This window comes from Schistocerca gregaria, chromosome 3 (assembly GCF_023897955.1).
Source record: "Schistocerca gregaria isolate iqSchGreg1 chromosome 3, iqSchGreg1.2, whole genome shotgun sequence".
Taxonomy (NCBI): domain Eukaryota; kingdom Metazoa; phylum Arthropoda; class Insecta; order Orthoptera; family Acrididae; genus Schistocerca; species Schistocerca gregaria.
The window spans coordinates 855,179,580-855,187,835 of NC_064922.1; the positions used below are offsets into that span (position 1 = coordinate 855,179,580).

General features: G+C 45.1%; 1 non-coding gene across 1 annotated transcript; it reads left to right on the forward strand.

Annotated features, from left to right (window-relative positions):
- The first annotated feature begins 7,195 nt into the window (after positions 1-7,195).
- Positions 7,196-7,277, forward strand: Trnas-gcu (transfer RNA serine (anticodon GCU)). The gene has a single exon. It is a non-coding gene; the product is annotated as a tRNA-Ser (tRNA).
- Positions 7,278-8,256: the final 979 nt, after the last annotated feature.

An 8,256-nucleotide genomic window follows, 5' to 3' on the forward strand; every position in this document is an offset into this window, starting at 1 on the left:
GTGCTCACCTGCACGGCGCCAAACACGCATACGACCATCATTGGCACCATGGCAGAAGCGACTCTCATCGCTGAAGACGACACGTCTCCATTCGTCCCTCCATTCACGCCTGTCGCGACACCACTGGAGGCGGGCTGCACGATGTTGGGGCGTGAGCGGAAGACGGCCTATCGGTGTGCGGGAGCGTAGCCCAGCTTCATGGAGACGGTTGCGAATGGTCCTCGCCGATACCCCAGGAGCAACAGTGTCCCTAATTTGCTGGGAAGTGGCGGTGCGGTCCCCTACGGCACTGCGTAGGATCCTACGGTCTTGGCGTGCATCCGTGCGTCGCTGCTGTCCGGTCCCAGGTCGACGGGCACGTGCACCTTCTGCCGACCACTGGCGACAACATCGATGTACTGTGGAGACCTCACGCCCCACGTGTTGAGCAATTCGGCGGTACATCCACCTGGCCTCCCGCATGCCCACTATACGCCCTCGCTCAAAGTCCGTCAACTGCACATACGGTTCACGTCCACGCTGTCACGGCATGCTACCAGTGTTAAAGACTGCGATGGAGTTCCGTATGCCACGGCAAACTTGCTGACACTGACGGCGGCGGGGCACAAATGGTGCGCAGCTAGCGCCATTCGACGGCCAACACCGCGGTTCCTGGCGTGTCCGCTGTGCCATGCGTGTGATCATTGCTTGTACAGCCCTCTCGCAGTGTCCGGAGCAAGTATGGTGGGTCTGACACATCGGTGTCAATGTGTTCTTTTTTCCATTTCCAGGAGTGTATTTCCTTCATTCCATTTACTGATGAGAAACAATGTAAACAATGAAACTTCCTGGCAGATTTCTCATTCTGGAAACATCCCCCAGGCTGTGGCTAAGCCATGTCTCCGCAGTATCCTTTCTTACAGGAGTCCTAGTTCTGCAGGTTCACAGAAGAGCTTCTGTAAAGTTTGGAAGGTAGGAGACGAATACTGGCAGAAGTAAAGCTGTGAGTACCGGGCGTGAGTCGTGCTTCGGTAGGTCAGTTGGTAGAGCAAAGGTCCCGAGTTCGAGTCTCGGTCGGGCACACAGTTTTAATCTGCCAGGAAGTTTCATATCAGCGCACACTCCGCTGCAGAGTAAAAATCTCGTTCTGGAAACATCCCCCAGGCTGTGGCTAAGCCATGTCTCCGCAGTATCCTTTCTTTCAGGAGTGCTAGTTCTGCAGGTTCGCAGAAGAGCTTCTGTAAAGTTTGGAAGGTAGGAGACGGATACTGACAGAAGTAAAGCTGTGAGTACCGGACGTGAGTCGTGCTTCGGTAGGTCAGTTGGTAGAGCACTTGCCCGCGAAAGGCAAAGGTCCCGAGTTCGAGTCTCGGTCGTGCACACAGTTTTAATCTGCCAGGAAGTTTCATATCAGCGCACACTCCGCTGCAGAGTGAAAATCTCATTCTGGAAACATCTCCCAGGCTGTGGCTAAGCCATGTCTCCGCAGTATCCTTTCTTTCAGGAGTGCTAGTTCTGCAGGTTCGCAGAAGAGCTTCTGTAAAGTTTGGAAGGTAGGAGACGGATACTGGCAGAAGTAAAGCTGTGAGTACCGGACGTGAGTCGTGCTTCGGTAGGTCAGTTGGTAGAGCACTTGCCCGCGAAAGGCAAAGGTCCCGAGTTCGAGTCTCGGTCGGGCACACAGTTTTAATCTGCCAGGAAGTTTCATATCAGCGCACACTCCGCTGCAGAGTGAAAATCTCATTCTGGAAACATCCCCCAGGCTGTGGCTAAGCCATGTCTCCGCAGTATCCTTTCTTTCAGGAGTGCTAGTTCTGCAGGTTCGCAGAAGAGCTTCTGTAAAGTTTGGAAGGTAGGAGACGGATACTGGCAGAAGTAAAGCTGTGAGTACCGGACGTGAGTCGTGCTTCGGTAGGTCAGTTGGTAGAGCACTTGCCTGCGAAAAGCAAAGGTCCCGAGTTCGAGTCTCGGTCGGGCACACAGTTTTAATCTGCCAGGAAGTTTCATATCAGCGCACACTCCGCTGCAGAGTGACAATCTCATTCTGGAAACATCCCCCAGGCTGTGGCTAAGCCATGTCTCCGCAGTACCCTTTCTTTCAGGAGTGCTAGTTCTGCAGGTTCGCAGAAGAGCTTCTGTAAAGTTTGGAAGGGAGGAGACAGATACTGGCAGAAGTAAAGCTGTGAGTACCGAACGTGAGTTGTGCTTCGGTAGCTCAGTTGGTAGAGTACTTGCCTGCGAAAGGCAAAGGTCCCGAGTTCGAGTCTCGGTCGGGCACACAGTTTTAATCTGCCAGGAAGTTTCATATCAGCGCACACTCCGCTGCAGAGTGAAAATCTCATTCTGGAATGTAAACAGTGTCACAGCAATTCCCTCTTTGGGAGCGTGGAGATGAGCCTGGAATACAATACAGGATCCCAAGGGGTTGTGGTATTGCACTCTACGATTTTTACCATCCACTCTTCCCTCCGATGCAAAATAGGTGATTCCTTGATGGCTCAGAATGTGAACTACCAAACGATCCCTTCTTTTAGCCAGGTTGTGCCACAAATTCCTATTCTTCCCAATTCTACTCAGTCATATGTCAAAGCGGTAGGTGGATCAAAAGAAATTGTCCAGGCACTCTGTGACCAAAATGGTACTGAAACAGAGGACGACAGACTAAAGGCCGAAATACTAAATGTCTTTTTCCAAAGCTGTTTCATAGAGGAAGACTGCACTGTAGTTCCTTCTCTAAATTGTCGCACAGATGACAAAATGGTAGATATTGAAATAGACGACAGAGGGATAGAGAAACAATTAAAATGGCTCAAAAGTGGAAAGGCCGCTGGACTGATGGGATACTAGTTCGATTTTACACACAGTACGCGAAGGATCTTGCCCCCATTCTTGCAGCGGTGTACCGTAGGTCTCTAGAAGAGCGTAGCGATCCAAAGGATTGGAAAAGGGCACAGGTCATCCCCGTTTTCAAGAAGGGACGTCGAATAGATGTGCAGAACTATAGACCTATATCTCTAACGTCTATCAATTGTAGAATTTTGGAACACGTATTATGTTTGAGCATAATGACTTTTCTGGAGACTAGAAATCTACTCTGTAGGAATCAGCATGGCTTTCGAAAAAGACGGTCGTGGGAAACCCAGCTCGCGCTATTCGTCCACGAGACTCAGAGGACCATATAGACACGGGTTCCCAGATAGATACCGTGTTTCTTGACTTCCGCAAGGCGTTCGATACAGTTCCCCACAGTCGTTTAATGAACAAAGTAAGAGCATATGGACTATCAGACCAATTTTGTGATTGGATCGAAGAGTTCCTAGATAACAGAACGCAGCATGTCATTCTCAATGGAGAGAAGTCTTCCGAAGTAAGAGTGATCTCAGGTGTGCCGCAGAAGAGTGTCATAGAACCGTTGCTATTCACAATATACATAAATGACCTTGTGGATGACATCGGAAGTTCACTGAGGCTTTTTGCAGACGATGCTGTGGTGTATCGAGAAGTCGAGAGGTTGTAACAATGGAAAATTGTACTGAAATGCAGGAGGATCTGCAGCGAATTGACGCATGGTGCAGGGAATGGCAATTGAATCTCAATGTAGAAAAGTGTGATGTGCTGTGAATACATAGAAAGATAGATCCTTATCATTTAGCTACAAAATAGCAGGTCAGCAACTGGAAGCAGTTAATTCCATAAATTATCTGGGAGTACGCATTAGGAGTGATTTAAAATGGAATGATCATATAAAGTTGATCGTTGGTAAAGCAGATGCCAGACTGAGATTCATTGGAAGAATCCTAAGGAAATACTATCCGAAAACAAAGGAAGTAGGTTACAGTACGCTTGTTCACCCACTGCTTGAATACTGCTCAGCAGTGTGGGATCCGTACCAGATAGGGTTGATAGAAGAGAGAGAGAAGATCCAACGGAGAGCAGCGCGCTTCGTTGCAGGATCATTTAGTAATCGCAAAAGCGTTACGGAGATGATAGATAAACTCCAATGGAAGACTCTGCAGGAGAGACGCTCAGTAGCTCGGTACGGGCTTTTGTTAAAGCTTGGAGAACATACCTTCACCGAAGAGTCAAGCCGTATATTGCTCCCTCCTACGTATATCTCGCGAACAGACCATGAGGAAAAAATCAGAGAGATTAGAGCCCACACAGAAGCATACCGACAATCCTTCTTTCCACGAACAATACGAGAATGGAATAGAAGGGAGAACCGATAGAGGTACTCAGGGTACCCTCCGCCACACACCGTCAGGTGGCTTGCGGAGTATGGATGTAGATGTACCTCCTCATTAGTTACGTGATCTACTCATCTAATCTTCAGCACTCTTCTGTAACATCACGTTTCGAAAGCTTCTATTCTCTTCCTGTCTAAACTATTTACCGCCCATGTTTCACTTCCATACATGGCTACACCCCATACAAACACTATCAGAAAAGGCTTCCTCACATTAAAATCTATACTCGGTGTTAACAAATTTCTCTTCTGCAGAAATGCATTCCTTGCCATATCCAGTGTTCATTTTATATTCTCTCTACGTGGACCATCATCAGTTGTTTCGCTCCCCAAATAGCAAACCTCATCTACTACTTAAAGTGTCTCATTTCCTAATCTAATTACCTGAGCATCACATGATTTAATTTGACTGCGTTCCATTATCTTCGTTTTGCTTTTGTTGATGTTCATCTTATATCCTCTTTTCAAGATAATGTCCTTTCCGCTTAACTGCTCTTCCAGGTCAAATGATTATTAAATTAGAAATCAGATACACACAAAAGTGACGTGTTTAGTAATATCGAAGGAAAAAGGTGTTTGTCATGATTACAAAATCTCTACATTTTGACACGGGTACACTAAAACTATCAACATGCTTTAGCGTGGAAAAGTATTATAATGTGGACATGTTCAAAATTTTAAATAGCATGCTTTATCAGTAAAAAGCTGAAGGCAGTAATTTAGATTAAATGAAATTCTAAAATAGTTACAGAGGACGGTTCGTCTAGGTCACGTGTAAAGTTATGCCCTCTAGCGCGAGGGGATTAAAGTTACAACACAGGAACTGTAGAGACCACTTGACGTAACGTGGGCTGCTTGGAAGATGGGGACGTGTTTACTAACATCTGAACGTAGCTACGAAATTGCTGAGTTCCTTTAAAGGAAACTATCCGTAAAAGGGCAGTTTATGTCCCAGGAAATGGCGTATATTTGTATGCAGTGGTCGTTGAGTGTCTTTTTGCTGCATTTTTTCAGGTCGGTATAAATTTTTATGTCATCATATAATGACATAAAGTTCCTCCTCTCCATTGTATGAATTATTACGAGGCTGTTTTTATGTAACTCATTTTTTTCTATGCCGATATTTTCGTGTGCAAACTGAAAGCTTTTTCGTGTCGAAACTCGTACACTACCGTTATAAATGGTATTTAAATATCCGTTGTATCTTTCTGTTCAGCGTTTGGCTGCGTTAACATTGTTTCAGATTCCACTAAGTCTTCAATACTGTAGTCTGTATTTTTCTAAAACAAAAATTTGATCTTGTTTTTCATTTTTTATTTTAACGTGAGTACTAATTTTTCCCGATCGAGGTTCGAAATTCGTATTACATTACAAGAAATAAATCGACAAGTACATAATTACATACGCGTATTACTGTTTATAGACTGTAGGTTGCTTGGAGATGAAGAAGCTTGCGCAGGATAGAGTAGCATGGAAGGCTGCATGAAACCAGTCTCTGGACTGCATGAAACCAGTCTCTGGACTGCATGAAACCAGTCTCTGGACTGATGACCACAACACAGACTATTACGAAATTTGCTGTCAAAAGAACTTGATATACAAAGGACGCTTATTCCATTTCTGTATAAGTTTCAAAGAATTCTTAACAGCGATTTTTCTCAAGTATTGTATTTTTGAGATGTGTCACTGTTCTTACCGGGGTGCAGTGTGATCTTCCACATTTGCAGCAGTTCGAACAAGAGAACAAAAATGAAGAGATGATGTCAAGGCATGTTTTAAAAACATCGTCGAAATAAGTGAAAGTGTAACATTCCAGAAAATGATACCAAGCAAAGACCTTATCGGTTACCGTTCAGTCCAGTTTGTTTGAAAACGGGGGTCAGCACACTTTACCCGGTAATGTGTTCTGTAATGTCATTTACGTTCAGTTGGTTCGACAATGTATTTAGAACATAAATTTTCTCTAAATTTTTCGCGTCATATGTGATCTGCCAACGGAAAAATAAACTCACGTAATTAATTTTTTGTCTGCTTGCGGGTACATGCTCGGTGCTGGCGCACAATGAAGTCGTTGTACTGCAGTAGCGTAGCACGTCATTACGGGACCCAAAATAGAATGCGGCAGCCCGTGTTCTGGCCCGCTTTATTTCGGCTTTAAAGCAGCTTGCCGCGGTTCTTGTAGCGCGGGTATTTAAATGTGTGCCAAGACTGGAGACACGTACCGGCAAGCAGACAAAAAAAATAATTCGAAACTTAAAAAAAACCAACTTGATGTCTACTGTTCGTATGGTCGGTAGTACATAAACATGAAATGTCCGTTAGTTCGGAACTGGCAAAGGACGGCATTTCATGACGAATGATGTACCGCCTCAACAGAACCATGACTTCATTTAATACTGGGTGAACGCAAGTAAGATCGAAGTATTAAGAACAGGTCTCACAGAGCTTTGTTTCAAGTTTAGGTGAAGCCACAGCACGCGTAGGAATGTCGTTCCAGAGCCGTGGCGGGCAAGCCGTCAACGAACGCACGGCTGACCTTGGTGCGTGCGTTCGCGCTTCCGTCTGACGCATCCTGCGTGCTGCGGACCGCGGCCCACGGCCGGCGCGCTCTGATTGGCTGCTGACGCGTGGCCGGCCTCCTCCCGCCAAAGCGCCGTCAGCTGACGGTCAGGGCTGCCAACCTGCGCACGCGCAAGGCCGACTGGCCCGTGTCCTTCCTAACAGCAAATTCAGTCCGTCAGAACAGACCGATAACCGTCTTCTTCTGGGGCATCCAGCAAAACACGTGGCCAAACTCTAGAAGTGCTTAACAGACCCAGCATAGCTTTTAATGACGAGAGATGTGTATGATTAGACAAGGAAAGAGTTCAAGAACGCTACGTAACAGACCAATTACTACATTCGTGGTTTATTGACGTAACAGTAGAGACGTTCTGATAATAATTCTAAGTAAAGATCTGCGGGCATAACGACGAGGTGGCCGAGTGGTTAAGGCGTTGGACTGCTAATCCAATGTGCTCTGCACGCGTGGGTTCGAATCCCATCCTCGTCGAACATTTTAAATCATTCAGATGCTAAATTAAATACTACTGAAATGCAAATAAATGTGAAATTACATTAGAAACATATGAGGCAGTGTGGAAACATAATGGTATCTATGAAAAGTTTTTCTGTTATTACTGTAACTGCAGACATAATGAATTTTCGTGTTCTGCGTTTCTGCACAAAGTCACTCAAATGATATGATTACCTGTCTCGACATATCAAATGATCAGATGATCTAAATCAGTTACGTGGTAGCTCGTACAAAAAACAAGCCGGCACGGTAGCTCACCGTGTTCGGTCAGAGGGTTAGCTGCCCTCTGTAATAAAAGAAACTGAGTTAACGGATGTCCGCCCGGACCAGATGCAACGAACAACAGCGAACAAAATGTGATTTAAAAAAACATCCTCGTCGAACATTTTAAATCATTCGGATGCTAAATTAAATACTACTGAAATACAAAAAAATGTGTAATTACATTCGAAACATACGAGGCAGTGAGGAAAGATAATACTATCTATGAAAAGTTTTTCTGTTGTTACTGTAACTATGGACGTCAAGAATTTTTGTGTTCTGCGTTTCTGCTCAAAGTCATTCAACTGATATGATTACCTGTTTCGATACATCAAGTCATCAGCTGAGCTGAATCAGTTACGTGGTAGCTCGTACAATTGTATTGACCCGGAGAGAAGCCGCTTCAGTTACGAGTTTACCTTGGGAAACAATGCTCAGCATCTTACACACAGCAACCACCACAATAAAGTCGTCATAATGTAATATCGATCGAAATAATAATCCCGGCAACAACAGAAAAATTATCCAACTCGTGGCAGAAATTGGAGAAAGATGATTAACTTTTCTGTCTCAAGGTGAATACTCAGGACACGTGTCAAAAGACTGTGTCGTAAAGGACACTTGGCTAAATACTTTTCCCCACTTTTAAATCAGGGTCATTTGATTTACATATGTAACACTAACCAGCGCCGTT